General features: G+C 39.4%; 1 protein-coding gene across 5 annotated transcripts in view; it reads right to left on the reverse strand.

Moving 5' to 3' along the window:
- The window catches only part of LOC128743640 (uncharacterized), a 296700-nt gene that overhangs the window by 231725 nt on the left and 45841 nt on the right, over window positions 1-19134 (reverse strand). The window lies entirely within an intron of this gene.

Raw genomic sequence — 19134 nt, forward strand, 5'->3', positions numbered from 1 at the left:
TCCAAAAGCGGTGCGGTGAAACGGTGTATGCAGCAAATCGGTTGATCTTAGGTTACGTTGCGAAGCGCGGAAATTCAAGAGTGACAAAAGGCAGGGAGAATCAATTTCACCATTAAAGATTTTTGCTACAAAAACAGCCTGGTGGGCTTTACGTTGGTATTCTAGTGGCTCGAGGTCAAGCAGGCGGCAACGGTCAGAGTATGGTGGTAAGTCCTGAGGATTATTCCATGGTAGGTGCCGTAAGGCAAGCCGGATAAACTTCCTCTGTACTCGTTCAATACGCAAAGTCCACGTTAGTTGTTGAGGACACCATACCGAGCTACAATTCTCAAGCAGCGGTCGGACAAGGGCACAATATAATGCTTTGAGGCAGTAGGGGTCCTTGAAGTCCCGTCCAATTTTCAAGATAAATCCGAGCTGACGCAATGCTTTTGAAATTATTGCTTCGCGATGCGCGTTGAATGTGAGTTTAGTGTCTTGCAAAATACCAAGGTCAGTAACACGGTCGACTCTGCGTAACTCTGTCCCGTCAATTCGGTAACTAAAGAAGATCGGATTTTTTAAGCGATAAAAGCTCATCACCTCGCATTTCGCAACACTTATTGTGAGCCAGTTTCGTTTGCGCCAAACAACAAAAATATCGAGTAGAGCTTGTAGGCGGCGACAATCACCAACTTTTTCAACTGCCAGAAACAGTTTAAGGTCATCAGCATACACAAGTCTGCATCCGGTAGCCAGCTGGAAGGTGACGTCGTTGAAAAACAGCGAGAAAAGCAACGGGCCCAAATTGCTGCCTTGTGGAACTCCAGAAACGTTAGTAAATTGAAAGGAAACGCAGGAACCAAGCTTCACACGCAACACTCTACCACGCAGGTACGTGCTAAGCCATTGTATCATCTGTGGAGAAGCGCCGAGCCGGGAAACTTTCCGCAATAATATTGCATGATCAATTCGATCAAAAGCTGCTTTCAAGTCTGTGTAAATTACACGACCAGGCATGAAACCATGATGAGCTGTAGATATATAATTTTTTGAGCGGGACAACATCACTCCACTCACGATTATCTCAAATAGCTTTGACGCTGCAGATAAGCTAGTAATTCCACGATAGTTTCTTACGTTTCTACGGTCACCAGCTTTATAAACCGGAAACATAAACGACTGCTTCCAAATATTTGGGAATTTGCATTGTTCAAACGATTTGTTGAAAATAGTGCGTAGACGAGTGGCCAATGGTACGATGCAACGACTCAAAACCACAGCTGGAATACCATCAGGTCCGGCGGAGAAAGATCGCTTCAATTTTTTTGCACCGGCTGTCACCATTTCATTATTGATCTCAAACACGCTCAAGTCGATCAAATCAGCTGGAACATATGATGCAGCGATTTGTGTGTCCAGATCAGAAGCAGTCTTATCGGCGAATACAGACGTAAAAAACTTTGCAAACTGCTCACAGGAGTCAGGAACGGTTGTAGATTCAGTTCCATCAAGGTACACACGGGAAGGAATAGAAGAACTTTTTCTTTTCGAATTGACGAAATTCCAAAACGTTTTCGGTTTTTTCCGGAGGTCACTTTGCACACGTAATACATAAGATTTATATAGAGCGGCGTTGAGACGACGGTATTCGTCACTAGACTGTTTAAAATCACGTTGAGTTATTGTTGTTTTATATCTACGATATGCACGTTGTGCTCGGTTGCGCTGCCTTTTCAATTGACTAAGATGCGGGGTGCCCCACGCAGGCGTAGCCGGTCGCTTCACGAGAGGTACGTTCGAATCCATCCATTGCAATATAATATCACAAAACTGCAGAGCCATCTCATCAACATCGACACACGCAAGTAAGGTACTCCAATCGATAGAAAGTAAAAACTGTTCCAGTGCAGAAAAATCGATCTTACGAAAATTCAATTTTTTTGGTTCATCAATCAAAACCGGATCGATACCATTGCATTGTCACCAGCCGGCAGCGATATTACAAGTGGTGGATGGTGAGGGTCGACAGGAAGCAACGGGGCGGCACAACGATCGACCGAGAATAAGCAACCAGAAGTGCAAAACACCAGGTCCAAAATGCGCCCAAGATGGTTTTGATGTGTATTGACTTGAGTGAGATTCAAAAAGTTCATGCCGTCAATCAAAGCCGCACTAGCACCAGGCAACTGAGCAGTGGATACATTTCTAATCCCATCCGATCCCCATTCAATACGAGGTTGGTTAAAATCACCACACACCAGTAACGAGTCACCATCAGAGCATTTGTCCCACAGCTCACAAACCGATGATATATGACTTTCAATAACATCGATGTCTCTTGCTCTATCCGGTGGAACGTACGAGCAGCAGAGCGACAATTGATTACCACGGACAGTAGCATTCGCACAAACTTGCTCTATGTGAGTGCTGTTTGAGATTTCTACCATCGAGCTAGGGTAACGCTGTGCGACGGCAATGAGAACACCTCCGAAGCTGGATTTATTGCTGTTGCGTGGATTATGGTCACAACGGAAAACATTATAAGACGTACCAAATAATTGCAGCGAGTCGATGCGGTCGTCTAGTCCGGTCTCGGTTAAAAATATTATGTCAAAATCGCACTCTTGAGTCGTCAGGAAAAATTCGTCAATTTTGGTCCTCAATCCGCGCACATTTTGGAGGTAGAAAGTTATGTCAGTCACATCATTCACATCACGCTGAAATACGGAATCACTGAGGGCAGGAAGATTAGAATGTACGCATAAATACTCGCCTCTGATGGGAACCCTGGGGCTCCCATCATCCAACAAAAATCGCCTTGGATTTACATTCTCTCTCTTTCCATTGATCTGGATGGTCGGCTGAAGTTTTTTGGTTGGTTTACGAATTCTCTAAACAGCACACCAGCCGGCCAAGACGAGGGATCCAAAGCTTGACTTTTCAGCGCAGCATCAAGCCCAACTTTATACGATACGAAGGACAATTGGTTAATATCCTTGTCCTTGGGTACTAGTCGTATTACTTCGACGGTGTCGGGAACATTTAAACATTGGGAGACGATTTTTTGCACGTCGCTGTTATTGGCTAACGGATTTAATCCAGAAAGATACAGCCAAAATCTAGCTGGCGCAGTATTAGGCAGAATGGAAGCAATCGAAAGATCATTTAGTGAAATGTCTTTTGTTCCACGATCAGTAGCCACCGCATTGGAAGGCAGAGGCTCTTCGCGACGACGTTTAGCACCACGCACAGGCCAGGTTGGTGTGTCGCAGTTTTGTGGTGGAGCAAGTGGCATCATTGGATTCAATGAGATGCTGTCGATTTTTGTGCTTAGTGTTTGGACGATTTCACACAATTGTTCGCATTGCGCAGATAGAACAGATGGAGCGGTAGGTTGACAATTTGTTTCAGCAATAGAGTAAGGAGGGGTAAAAGTACGATGCGGGTAAAAGTGCGATTCAATGATTTATCAGTGCGGATTCCGAGTAAATTGACTACATTGGCATGTATGGGTGAGTACTTTGACAGCTTAAATCCATCATAAACATTTGTTGTTTACGAATCATAGTTGCTGAGTTATGGGTAAAAGTTATTTTAGAACGGGTTTGATGTAATATTTCGTTGTACGGCAAATACGATATCAACAGGAGGATATTACTTATTCACAAATTGTAGCAGCGTTTTACATCACTCAGATATCTCTCTTGAAATTGCGGTGAGAAGAATTTACAAAATATATGTTGCTTTTCCATAATTTAATCAAACCCCGTCAAGCCCCTAGCGGGGCAAAAGTTCGATTTATTGACGGGGTAAAAGTTCGATTCATGGATCGAGAATCTAACTCATTTTACTGACGGGACGACGACACTATGCAAGTCCTTGCGACTTGTAAGGTACTGCGGGCGACGCTGTTCGTCCGTCAGCGTTATAGCCGCGATTCTCTAAATTTTTATAACAACCTAAAAATATTTTTGTTTCGAAACGAAATTCTATTTGAATCAAGAAAATAACAGTTTGAATTAAAAGTAAAGTATTGTCAAATTGAGTTTTCGATGTAAATATTTTCATTTCAATCATACATATCAGTTTGAAACGAAATGAAATTTCTGTTTGCACGTAAAACAACCATAAATGTGGTTGAAACTACATTTTTACCTTTGTTATAGAGTAAGGATGTGATTTAATGATTTATCGGTGCAGATTCGAGTAAATTGACTACATTGGCATTAATGGGTGACTACTTTGACTGCTTGAATCTAACGTAAACTTTGGTTGCTTACGAAGCATAGTTGCTGAGTTATGTGCAAATGTTATTTTAGGGCGGTTTTGATGTAATTTTTTGTTATACGGGTAATACGATATCAACAGGAGGATATTACTTGTTGAAAATTTGTAACAGTGTTTTACATCACTCGCATATCTGTTTTGAAAATACGGTGAAAAGAGTTTATAAAATATATTTCGCTTTTCCATAATTTAATCTAACCCCGTCAAGCGCCTAGCGGAGTAAAGGTGCGATTCACGGACGAGGCACTATATTACAGATACTAGAAATGGAAGATCTGCAGAAAACTGTGCTCTACAGATGTTGGTCGAAGGAAAACAATGTTTTTCCGCTGATGGAACAAAAAACAAACGTTTGGGAAAGTTTTGATCTGTCGGAGGCTGCAATACACCAGCGCAAAATAGGAAAGGTATAAATTGAGAATATTTCTTACCGAAACATACCGCAGATTGACGATAATATGGTTTTGTTAGCTACTGCTGTGCTAATTTCATGGATTCGAGCTTCGCACTTTTGCCCCGCGGTAATCGAACTTTTACCCCGCTAGTGGGGTCAAAGTGCGAATCGGCACTTGTTCAGAAGAATGAAGAAGTTATTTTCAATAACACTATTATTCCAGATGATTTATAGTTGAATGTAAAGACATTGAGTAGCTGCAGCACTATAAAATATATTTTGTTGTTGTTCTTCTTTATATCTCGCGAAAATTGATGACAACTTCAAACATCGCACTTATGCCCCGCCCTACTCTATACGTTTTCACGCTGCGATTATTCAGTTCAGCTCTGCATGCAGAACACAGTATCAAAACCTTTCCTTGAGAGAGGGCATCTTTTAATCCACGGACATTAATGCCGCAGCACTGCTGGCCTATATGCATGTAGGCTTCGCAAAAACCACAACGCAATGGTTCTAAATCGTTTATTTCGGTATTGCATTCGCAGCACTGTTTTTTCTCCATTACGTTGTGTGTGTTGATTCGTAGCGAAGATACACTCAAGGCAATGTCAAAAACTTGACAAAGGAGCTGGTGCTGTCGGTTTATGAAACGCGATTCCAGAACAAAACAGCTAGCGGTTTGAGTTAAATAATCCTTTGCAAAATCAGATGAATGCACAAATCACTATTATTCCACGATATTGTAGTACTGGGGATAACTACTGAACGCGTTGAGCAAATTTTACAACAAAACCGGGTATTTTACAATCCAAAAATATAGAAAAACTGAAGAGCCGAATAACTGTCGAACTGTTATAAAACTGAACGAATCTGAGCGAACGAGCGATATAAATCGCTTTGTCACAATTTGGTTATACAGCAAGACAGAATACTGATTTTTGTTACTCATATGGATATACCGTGAACGTACCATATTCTGCGCAGTTAAGACGTTTTTATGATTCTTCCGCTATTCTAAGTATTCTAGATTTAAATTAACAACGTGGATAGCAGCAACGTGTAGTGCTACGGTCTATAATATCTGGTAAAAAATATGGGAATTATAAGTCGACCAACAATTGAGTATATTTTTCGTTTTGTAAACTTATCCACGGTGCCCAATTCTGCGCACTTTCTTGCCCATGTTCCTAATTCTGCGCATGTTTACTCCTAATTCTGCGCACCCAAAAAGTGAAAATAAATACTCCTACCATGCTGTTATGTTTTTATACGCTGAAAGCACACCAAAAAAATCCGGCATTAGCCATTACCATAATTAAATCCATGATCCGGCCTTCTTGTGCTGTCCGGGTGGCAAAGGAATATTGTTATCATTTTGATTGCCTCATTTCAAATATTTTATTCTCGATAACGTGAAGGGCGAATTGATTCGGATTTTCTGCATACTGAACATTACACTGTAGACTAATACTAAAAATTGTGTATCCATATAGAAACCACTTCGCCACTCTCTGACAGCCCCATGAGCTTGGACATTAAAAAAATAGAAGACATGGTTTCATGAATTAGCGCTCGTAGCTTCGGACCCCGAGACATAGCACAGGATGCCAATCAATGCAAGTTAAAGATTCTACTTGAATTTTCATGCCTCTATACCTCAACCATTTGGGTGAGGTTGCGTATTCTTTCGTGATTTCTTCGTAGGATACATTTCTGCGCACAATTAGGAACATGAATAAAAAATCTTTGCCTAAATCTGCGCATTATTGCATCGCATTTTTCTAAGGAAAGCAATGCATGCGATCACTCTTTTTGTCTTAAACATGACTAAAACTAATTATTCTTTCCAATTATGCTGGGTAATTTGATCATTACAAAGAATTTCGATCATAAATTTGTTAATTTTCTACAAGGACAATCTTAGCGTTGGTGCTACTGACGATGTTTTTTGCCAAATAAAATACTTTCAGTTTCACGTTAATTTTTTTCGCTCTCAAATATTATGCCCCGTTTGTGAATAATGGCGTAATATTCAACAGACATTTAAAAAAAATAACGCAATGATCATAGTAATGCACAATGTTAAAAATACTTATAAAAAAAATGCGCAGAATTAGGAGCTGCGCAGAATTAGGGGCGGTCACGGTAAACTAGATAAAATTAGGGTAAATGATTTTGAAATGGACCTAGTCGAATTCTGATCTTGAATGGACCTATTTTTAAATAAGAATTTTAGGATATAATTATCAAGTCTTTGTACTGTATTTAGCTTTTATGTTTATCTTTAATCATTTCTGAACGTAAATATACTAAAATTAAATTAAAATTATAGCCAAAACTACTTTATTGCCGCGTATTTAAAAGTAGCTGTTTTTCAGCGTTTTGGCAGTCACCATAGAGTATTTTCAAACTGTTACTACCCAGAACCCTTCTGGTTTGAAATAAAACAATACTCTTAAAATGATGCTAAAATATGTGTAATTTCAATTTAGGTGTTTAAAAGTTCAGTAAAACCAGTAAAATCTTCAAATTCCTTAAAAATGTTAACCCCCTTTTTTGATCTTGAATGGACCTAGTATTGATTTTAGAATGGACCTAGTTTTGCGCTCCGAGACATCACTGCCGGTAGCTATCATTGCCTACCACCAACGAACACGTCGTTGTATATTCTATAAAACTGCTTGTTGTCACTATAGTATCTCCGTTTATAATTAATCTATAAGCACGGGATATTGAAAGTAGGCTTGATTTATAGCCTAAATAAAAACTTAATTATATTGATATAACTAACTATCACTCATCCTTTTTCGTAGTTGCTTCATAGTGTTTGTACATTGTAGCCTCTAGTTTTGAAACTAAAAAGTCTTCCTAATTAGTTAGCTAACATATGTCATTTTATGCTTAAAATAATATAAACTTAATTTGTACAAAATCAGTATTGTACAAAAATTTTAACCATCATTGATTAAAAGATAAGATGGATCAAAAGATAAGAGGGATACTAACTGCCTTCTGTTAAGGGGGCATAGTACCTTTTCAATTTTTTAAAACCTAAATTTTTTTATTGATTATTTCGAAAGATTAACATTTTGACCATATGTGTTTGAAGTCGTTTGCATGAATTCCAAATATTGACAAAGTTACAGCTATTTGTATCGCGCATGTCTGGAGCGATTAAACAACGAGTAAAAACTTCAACGTCGTTTTCTCGAAACCAGGTTTTGAAAGTCGGTACCATAAATATCTCAAGAACGGCTCAAGCAATTCTTATGATTCTTTTTTTGTTTGAAAGCCAACAAAATTATCTAGTGTTTGACCCATCCTTTTCTTGATATTGTAATTTTTGTATTTTTTAGAAATGTTTAACGTCAATTTTTTCGCTTAAAAACCATACTTTTATGTATCAATGTCCGCCATTTTGTTATGTGTTCGGATTCTAAAAAAGGATGGATCAAACGCGAGATAATTAAATGTTCTTTCATGTCGTTTTGGAATTTTTCAATTCGGATAAGCCCCCAGCGCCAACCCATGGTACCGCAATTCATGGGTTTTTTGAACGACTATCTTCAAGGAGCCGTAGGGGCAAGGGGAAGAGGTTCCCTTATGAAAACAAAATTGCAAATATTAGTATAAAATGCAATGTTTCGAATGCAAAAAACCCGATTCAATTTGCCTTTCGCGTTATCGAGAAAAAATATTTGAAATTAGGCAAAAAATATGGTGTAAAAGGTACTGTGTCCCTTAAAAAAGAGCTATTTTTGCGTCATTGGCATTTAGCACAAAACCTGTTACACTTAAATTTTTCAATTGGATTTTACGTATTTGTTTTAGCACGAAGCAAAAGTGTAATCTATATAATCTATATAAGTAATCTATATAAGTAGAGCAAAATTTTCCCAATTTGTTCGCCTTATGTAAAAAAAAATCCCAAATTATGCTAAACGGGACAATTCTTGTATCATTAAAAATAATGCTCAGAAGAATGAAACAAGTTATTTGAGAATACAATTCTGAAGATTTATATATAGCTTTATTGTATAGGAAACTCTAATATTGGAACTTCGAATTGAGTTACGAAGCTAATATTCCAAACTCTATTTAAAGTGGTTATCCCTGCTTAACTATCTACAGGCAACATCGTAAAAATGGTTGGAATCAAAATTTTGGACAAATAACGTCCTGTATTTTCCATATAAATACAGCAAAAAGTTTTGCTGTAAGTTTAAGTTTTGACAAAACTCAGATGAGAAATAGTTTAAACACGTTAATCAAGCATATACCAAAGCTTCAAAACACCTTTAGCGCGGTGACCGAAAACCCTAAGGCCAATAAAATTCAACCGGATCCTGTAGTCACAAAATCAGACTCGTCTGAGTAAAAAGGAGCAGCCACTTCTGATGGTTAAGAACGTCAACTTCCTCACCCTCGTGAAACTTTGTGATGCCCAACCATCCTACAAAACTATCCGGTTTGGCAATAAAATCATCTGTGCGTCATCTGTGCGGATTTAGAAATTAGGTAAAGGCCTGGATAATGATATGGTGCAAAAAATATAAAATTTAGATCAATATCTGGACCATTTTCGAACTGGATATGCCTAAAAAAATAATATTGTATTTGATAATTTTCTAAATAGTTTAGTTAAAATAATTATGAGGCTCAGAATGAAGTAAAATTAGGCCATTACAAATATTTTATAAAGTTTTTGTCCTTCCGGTGTTGGGCCACTGAAGGGGGGGGAACAAAGTAAATTTTTTAATCGAGCAAAAAACATGGGTTTTAAGCATTTTTATTTAAAGTTTAAGCGTGAAAACCAAATCTGTTCTTGCTTTTAATATATACGTTATTATTTTCCATGCAAAAATGTACGAAAAGAAGACAAAAACGAGAGAATTTTTTTGGACGATTTTCGGAAACTCCGAATTCGAATTTCCATTTCAGTTTCGTGCTAGAAGTGTTAAGTACACTCATTTTTCGAGTTTTTCAGGCTGTAGAGCACACGGACAATTGATTTTATACTCATAGCCTACAAATTTTTTTTTAACCCCCCGATTTTTCAAGCCAATTTCCAAAGGCCCCCCCCCCCTTTGACAAAAGCTTGGGGTGACAAAAACTTAAAAAATATTTTGCAAAGACCTTATATTCCGCCGATAAGTAAGCAGGTTGACTTCACATCACCTTTTGATCGATTGACAGATAGATTAAAAATCAGTTTAGTAAAATATTCAAAATCATGCAACCCGACCAATGTTGTACTACGTCATCCGTGGTCGCATCTTATACACAAACCCTCTGATTTTTTTTCTTGAGGGATGTAAAGTTTTCTTTAAGCACCTCTCCCCTCTGACTTGTGAGAAAATTAATACCTCCTTGTCCACCGAAATTGAGTGACCCTGAGATCTAAAATATTCAACTGTTCCAGATATAAAATAGGACGGTTCACCTATTTTCTATCTGGTACAGTTCTTCATCGACTATCATTTAAAATTAAAACCTAGTATCTAACCTTACCTTTAAACCTAGTAGAATTACCAAGTCTAATTTTTGCAAGCACCATTTACAGTATGCTTTCGAATTTGACAACAAATGCGTGTCGCCTATGTTGCCAAAATCGAAACCGTGGCAAAATCTAGACCATTTTTTAACTGAAAAAATTGCATATAAATGTGTCAAAAATTGAATAATTACCACTAATTAACGAATTTTTCACGATTGCAACGGTTTTATATTCAAAATGTTCGACAGAGGCTGTCGCAAACCTTTAGATACTTTGCAGTAATACGTAGTCCTACGTCAGTAAAAGTCTGACCTTTCGAAATATGTAGTCACTAAATAAAAACTCGAACCCCACTGTACTTGATAAACTACGTTTAATATAAGTTATATTACATATTTTTAATGAATGGTTTAAATTTTTGAAACTAATAGGCGACATAATTTTTTTATGACGTGGAAATCGTTTCAACCATATCTGAACAACAGGTAATAATAAATTCCCAATATACAAATGTCACACACAGATACATACATAACGCATATCAAGTCACTGAAACATTGTTCAATTGGCTGACATAAAAATAAGACCCTCGGCGACTGTGACTGATTTCAAATTTTTCAACCGACTTTCATACCTTTCTAACAGAGTATAAGAAAGGTAAAAGCTGTTCAACCTTGTGTCCTATTAATAAATAACAGTAGTATAGTTGTACTATTAAAAAAATTCTTTGTTATTATTTTGTTCATTTACATGGAAGAAACTATAACAATCCAAATTTAGGTCCATTTCAAAAGCAAAAATAGGTCCAATTCAAGATCATGTTGGGTCCATTCAAGATCAAAAAAAGGCTTTGGCAAAAAACGATATATTTAATAAAAGTTTCATCAATTATACATTTTTAAAGTACTGATAATGTAGAAAAAAGGTGGTACTTTCCAACAAATAGTAACATCACCACATATTATTTATAAATGACGAGTAAATTGAGCAGGAGTGCGAGTGGTGGTGTTAAAAAGCGCTAAATAGGTCCATTCAAGATCAATTACCCTATATCATAATCTATACCTATAAAGAAGGATTTCTGTCTGTCTGTCTGTCTGTCTGTCTGTCTGTATGTTCCTTATAGAATCGAAAACTACTGAACCAATCGGCATGAAAATATGCATGTAGAGGTTTTTTGAGGCCAGGAAAGGTTTTAGTGATGGTTAGAAACCCCTCCCCCACTAAGAGGGGGGGCTCCCATACAAATGAAACACAAATTTCTGCATAACTCGACAACTAATCAAGCAAATACAACAAAATTTGGCATGTGGGTGTTTCCGGTGACAAGAATTTATTCTATGGTAAATTGAGACCCCTCCCCTCTTTATAAGGGGAATTATAACTCCTCTCCTCTTTAAAAGGGGGAGCTTCCATACAAATTTCCTCATAACTCGAGAACTAATCAAGCAAATGGAACCAAATTTGGCACGTGAAGGTTTTCGAGGGCAAGAATATTTTCTATAGTAAATTAGGACCCCTCCCCACTTTAAGAGGGGGGGCTCCTGTACCAAAGAAACACAATTTTCCTCATAACTCGAGAACTAATCAAGCAAATGGAACCAAATTTGACACGTGGGTGTTTTTGGAGACGTGGGATTTTTTCTATGATGAACTGGGACCCCTCCTCACTTTAGGAGGGGGGGCTCCTATACAAATGAAATACGAATTTCCTCATAACTCGAGAGCTAATCAAGCAAATGAAACCCAATTTGGCATGTGAAAGTTTTCGAGGGCAAGAACATTTTCTATGGTGAATAAGGACCCCTCCCAACTTTGAGAGGGGGGGCTCCTATACAAACGAAATACAAATTTCCTCATAACTCGAGAGCTAATCAAGCAAATGGAACAAAATTTGGCACGTGGGTGTTTTTGGAAACAAAATTTTTTTCTATGATGAATTGGGACCCCTCCCCACTTTAGGAAGGGGGGCTCCTATACAAATGAAATGCAAATTTCCTCATAACTCTAGAATTAATCAAGCAAATGGAACCAAATTTGGCATGTGAAAGTTTTCTAGGGCATGAATATTTTCTATGGTGAATTAGAACCCCTCCCCACTTTAAGAGGGGGGGCTCCTATACAAACGAAATACAAATTTCCTCATAACTCGAGAACTAATTAAGCAAATGGAACCAAATTTGACACGTGGGTGTTTTTATAGACAAAAATCTTTTCTATGATGAACTGGGACCCCTCCTCACTTTAGGAGGGGGGGCTCCTGTACAAATGAAATACAAATTTCCTCATAACTCGAGAGCTAATCAAGCAAATGAAACCAAATTTGGCATGTGAAAGTTTTCGAGGGCAAGAATATTTTCTATGGTGAATTAGGACCCCTCCCAACTTTATGAGGGGGGGCTCCTATACAAATGAAATGCAAATTTCCTCATAACTCTAGAATTAATCAAGCAAATGGAACCAAATTTGGCATGTGAAAGTTTTCTAGGGCATGAATATTTTCTATGGTGAATTAGAACCCCTCCCCACTTTAAGAGGGGGTGCTTCTACACAAATAAAATACAAATTTCCTCATAATTCGAGAACTAATCAAGCAAATGGAACCATATTTGGCATGTGGGTGTTTTTGGATGCAACCATTTTTTCTATGATGAATTAGGACCCCTTACCTTTTTAAGAGGGGGGGCTCTCACACAAACGAAATACAAATTTCCTCATAACTCTAGAACTAATCAAGCAAATGGAACCAAATTTATCATGTGGGTGTTTTTGTAGGCAAGAATATTTTCTATGGTATATTTTCTATGGATTTCCCCACTTTAAGAGGGGGTGGGCTCCTATACAAATGAAAAACAAATTTCCTCATAACTCGAGAACTAATCAACCAAATGGAATCAAATTTGACATGTAAGTGGTTTTGGACACAAGATTTTTTTCTATGGTGAATTGAGACCCCTCTCTTCTTTAGAAAGCGAGTTATGGCCCATCTCCCCTTTAAGAGGGTGGGCTTCCATACAAATGAAATGCAAATTTCCTCTTATCTCGAGAACTAATCAATCAAATGGAACCAAATTTGGCATGCGGGAGTTTTAGATGGCAGAAATTTTTTCTATGGTGAATTACGACCCGTTCCCCTTTTAAGAGGGGAGCTCCCATACAAATGAAATTCAAATTTCCTTATAACTTGAGAACTAATCAAGCAAATGGAACCAAATTTGGCATGTGGGAGATTTTGGAGTCTTGAATTCATTTTACGATAGTTAGAGACCTCTCACCCCTGTGGTAGGGGGATATGGACTCTCATACAAATAAAACAGAAATTTTTGCGAAACTCAAAAACTAATCGAACTCGAGAAATTCGAGACTCTTCCATAAAACATTAGTCAATACAAGACCACAAAAACTATCTATAGTAACACTAGATCATTCAGGACGAGACGGTCGCGAGTGTTGCCGGTGACCCGCCGTCGGAAGCGCCGCCCACTGGGGGGCTTGCAAAATTCGAGATTGTGACAAAGATCATCCGAGATTCATGATTTATGTACAACACAGGTTAATTTGTGGCAATACGAAGTTTGTCGGGTCAGCTAGTTTGATATATTTGTGATATGTCTTGAGCAAATTTTGTTACAATTTTAGTTATTTCAACTGCTAATGAGACCAAGTTTATAACAAAACGCAAAGGAGACTTTGTAATAAAATACTTAGTATCTAGAACTCATCCTGTTATAAATTTGATATATTCATATGATCGGGTTATTAAACCAGCGCCGTACCTCCAAGCCAACTGAAAAGCTCAGACGTTTTGCTTTTCTAACGCTGCAAACAAGCGACAGCGCAGCGCAGTTATGAACTATCTTATTAATGCGTGTTCCTTTAATATAACAATAACATATTATTTTGAGAACTTAAGTTTTCTCCTAGAACTTTGTTAATAGCTGGATGCGTGAGGCAAATTTCTATACTGAAATACTCCGACTTTGGCACTGGTAAAAATATTCGTTTGTGATATCACAAAATAGCTCACCTAGCATAAATACAGTACAGCATGATAATATTATTATTATATTGTTTATTTTTTTCTCACTTTACGTTATTTTACACTGCATATATATATATATATATATATATATATATATATATATATATATATATATATATATATATATATATATATATATATATATATATATATATATATATATATATATATATATATATATATATATATATATATATATATATATATATATATATATATATATATATATATATATATATATATATATATATATATATCGGTTCAAGATGTTGTGTCAACTGCAGACGAGGGATTCGTGGTTGCCAAAGTGGGTGGAGTGTTCTACTGCAGCTGCTATGCTCCGCCGAGTTGGTCTATCGAGCAGTTCACGCGGATGGTAGACCGAGTATCAGTTGTGCTGACTAGTCTAAGGCCGTTGGTTGTGGCGGGCGACTTTAACGCTTGGGCGGTAGAGTGGGGAAGTCGTCGCACGAACCACAGGGGCCGGATTCTGCTTGAAGCTCTGGCAAAGCTCAACGTAGATCTGGTCAACGTCGGCACCACAAGTACCTTCAGTAGGAGCGGTGCGGAGTCTATCATCGACGTGACTTTCGGCAGTCCTGGTCTGATAGGAGACTGGAGGGTAGACAATGGCTACACTCACAGCGACCATCAGGCGGTCCGCTATGGTGTCGGTCAGATAACGAGACGGCAGGCGGCGAGTAGAGCCGACACTCCAACCACCCGTGGATGGAAGACTTCATACTTCGATCCCGAAGTATTTGTGGAAGCAATCCGAAGAGAGTGCGGTGATCGTGGTATGCCCGATCCGAACGCTGATCATTTGGTTGAGGTACTGTCGCGAGCATGTGACGCTACCATGCCTAGGAAAGGTCGACATAGGTATGGCAGGTCACCGGCTTACTGGTGGACAGATGAAATTGCGGAACTCCGCGGAGCGTGCTTTCGTGCGAGGAGAATTATGCAAAGAGCTCGTTCGGACGAAGGCAGGGCTGAATGTCGAGTAGTACTTGCTGCTGCACGCGCAGCGCTTAAGAGTGGGATAAAAGCTAGTAAACGAGCCTGCTTTGAAAGGTTATGTGCTAGTGCCAATGCGAACCCGTGGGGTGATGCCTACAGGGTCGTAATGGCAAAGACCAAGGGAGTGATGGCGCCCTCAGAGCAATCGCCAGAGATGCTGGAGCGGATCATCGAGGGCCTCTTTCCGCGCCACGAGCCAAGGCCCTGGCCCCAGGCCGCTGAGTCGTCCCACGGCCGACGTTCCAGTATCTCAGACCATAGCGTAGGATGGTCGGCCTCCCAGCCGAACATCCAAAGTAACGTGGGCGACGGCGGTTTGGCGGTCGGGGACGAAGTGAGGACAGGTATCCGCTATTGCGCAGTTGTCACGCTTGACGTGAGAAATGCGTTTAATAGCGCTAGCTGGGACTCCATAGCCAACTCGCTTCGGAACGTCCAAGTGCCGGTGTCGCTGTACAGGATCCTGGAAAATTATTTCCAGAATCGTGTGCTATGCTGCAACACGGAGGAGGGTCAGAAGTGCGTTCCAATCACCGCAGGGGTTCCGCAAGGTTCCATACTGGGCCCGGTGTTGTGGAACGTCATGTATGACGAGGTGTTGAAGCTAAAGTTCCCGGTAGGGGTGGTGATTGTCGGCTTTGCGGATGATATCACCCTGGAAGTCTATGGTGAATCTATCAGAGAGGTTGAGTTGACGGCTGCCCACTCTATAAGCATTGTTGAAGATTGGATGCGATCCAGGAAACTGGAGCTAGCGCATCATAAAACGGAGGTTATCGTGGTGAACAACCGCAAGTCGGTACAGCAAGCAAAGATCAGCGTCGGGGACTGCACTATTTCGTCAACGCGGTCCTTAAAACTTCTGGGAGTCATGGTCGACGACAAGCTCAAGTTCGGGAGCCACGTCGACTATGCCTGCAAGAAGGCTTCCATAGCTATTTCGGCATTGTCTCGTATGATGTCTAATAGCTCTGCGGTATATGGCAGCAAGCGAAGGCTATTAGCCAACGTGGTCCAGTCTATACTTAGGTATGGCGGACCGGTGTGGTCAACGGCGTTAGGTACCAAAAGCTATCTAGCCAAGCTGGAAAGCACCTATCGTCTCATGTGCTTGAGAGTGGCGAGTGCGTATCGCACAGTTTCCCATGACGCAATCTGCGTCTTAGCAGGTATGATGCCTATTGGCATTATCATCAGCGAAGACGTAGGGTGCTTCAACCAACGTGGAACTAGAGGCATACGGAGTACCACAAGATCGGCTTCGATGACCACATGGCACCGGGCATGGTCTAATTCCACAAAAGGTCGGTGGACACATCGACTTATCCGGGAACTATCTGGGTGGGTCAACAGGCGCCACGGCGAAGTCAACTTCCACCTGACACAGATTCTGTCAGGGCATGGTTGCTTCAGGCAGTATCTGCATAAGTTTGGGCATGCGGAGTCCCCCGCGTGTCCCGAATGCGTGGATGGTGAGGAAACGGCAGAACATGCTTTCTTCATATGCCCTCGTTTCGCGGGCGCGATAAGCAGCATGATGGCAGTGAGCGGACAGGACACTACCCCGGATAACTTAGTCCAAAAGATGTGTTCCAGCTCGGACATCTGGGGAGCGGTCAATGCGGCTGCTACCCAGATTGTACTCGAGCTACAAAACCGCTGGAGAGCCGATCAACGGCGAATAAACAGCCTAACTACCATAGTCCAGTAGTTATCTAAGCGAGTGCATTAAGCACAATAGCCCCTCCCTGAAGTAATACCGATAAGGTGGTGCCAGGGGGGATTGAGGCTGGAGACTCGAGTAGGGTTTTAGTGGGTCGGGATCCTCACGCCCCATTAGGGGGGTCGGGATACCTAAACCCCACTCCCTGAGTTATCTTCTCAGGTGTCTGATAGTACCGTATCTTCTAAGGTGCTCAGCAGATTTCCCAACTCGTAAAAAAAAAAAAATATATATATATATATATATATATATATATATATATATATATATATATATATATATATATATATACCAATATGGTGTAAAAAGTTTTCTTTAATATTCGAGGTTTCTTCGCAAAAACCTTCCTTGTCATGTCTGGAACTGGAACACAACCTTTCTGATTTGATTTTTACTATTAATTATGATCAAAGCTTTATGAAAACGTCGAAATGACCCAATTTTATTGTAATTGTAACAGTTGAACAAAGATAAAAGAAGAGGAAAGTTTTATAATCCGTTTTTAAGTACACAAATTTTATGAATATTAAGCTAATGATAATAATGATCATTAACGCAAGCAGAAGATGACTGGTAGGTGGATTGTCGTCAAACTACATAAAATCAATACATTTTAGATCCATTTGGTACGAGTTGACAAAAGTTTTTTGCTTTAACAGCTCATCATGACGTGATCGGAATTAGATATACCTGTGATCGGAATTAGAATCACCCCTTATAATTGATGATCGGAATTAGGTGCACTGATGCATCATACTATGATGAATTTTTTTTTAACTTTCGGTAAATAATTTAGGCATTTTAGTATTTTTCCATTAAACATAATTGAAAATACTTGCTAAAGACACATACTGTGTTAATAAATATCAAAGCAATATTTTTTAGTAGGGACTCAAAGATGAATCATGCCTTAGGTGATCGGAATTAGGTGCTTTCAAGGTATTCAATTGCTCATAATTTTCAAATAAAAAGTCCAATCAAAAAACAAATCAATAGTGACCAAACTCGTGACTTTAGTCATGACCTTGAAATGCGGTCAGGCATATATTAATATTTTTTTGAAACGATGATTCTACAATTGATGAAGGGACGGTAAGGGAAAGTAATGAAGGATTTTTTTCCGGGAATGAAGGGGAAGGGTGGAAAGGAAGGGGGGAGGGGGTAATAGGTAGCTATGCTTAACAAGTTGTCGGACAAAAGATAGGAGTCACAACGACAACTTGTTAAGCATAGCTACCTATTACCCCCCCCCCCCTTCCTTTCCACCCTTCCCCTTCATTCCCGGAAAAAAATCCTTCATTACTTTTCCTTACCGTCCCTTCATCAATTGTAGAATCATCGTTTCAAAAAAATATTAAATCAATAGTGATCTATTAGGTTATGTTACCTTTCAAATGAGACTAATAGCGCCTAAATCGGTTTAGTCATCTCTAAGAAACAGGCGATAATTATTAACTTGTCAAAACAGGTTTTTTAAGCATAACTTTTAAACTACTTGTTTGTTTTCAATAAAATTTACCCGAAAAATTTAGCGTTAACAAGAGCTTTCATTCGATTCCAACATCGATGAAATCGGCCATTCGGTTCCGGAGAAAATCGTGTCACGTAATTTTCACTTTTTTACTTATAACTTTTAAACGAAATGTCGGACCTCGAAACCAATTAATAATGATATACTAGGCAGTGGTGGGCACCGCTAACCGAAAATTTAGCGTCGCTAACCGCTAATTCGCTAACCGAAAACGTTAGCTCGTTAATCGCTAAACGCTAATCGATAAACTCAGATTAGTGAAAATTTAGCTAATCGCTAATCGGTAAATCTGAATTACCCAAAAACATTTTTGGAATTGATTGTGTACATAAATAATTTGACAGGATTATCAGTTGATTTTTAGCAGTTGCGCCGAAAACAGACAAGCAACTACACTCGATGCTTTGTTCGTACTGCCAGATGCAGCCCGGAGTGAGGAAGTTAGACATCGTGAGGCACTTCCTGTCCGCCGGATATAGCCGATCCGGCACATATAGTTCAACATCCTCTCCCTTCTAGAAAATGGTTAAGTGCAGTAGAAGCTGAAAAGGGACACCAAGAGCAAGGTGCCCTCATCCTTCCGCGCCTTGGGGAGGTCGGAACTAAACAGTGAAAAAGGTCCTCGCCAAAATGGATATTTTTAAGTGGATGCATC

The sequence above is a fragment of the Sabethes cyaneus genome, chromosome 3 (assembly GCF_943734655.1).
Source record: "Sabethes cyaneus chromosome 3, idSabCyanKW18_F2, whole genome shotgun sequence".
NCBI lineage: Eukaryota > Metazoa > Arthropoda > Insecta > Diptera > Culicidae > Sabethes > Sabethes cyaneus.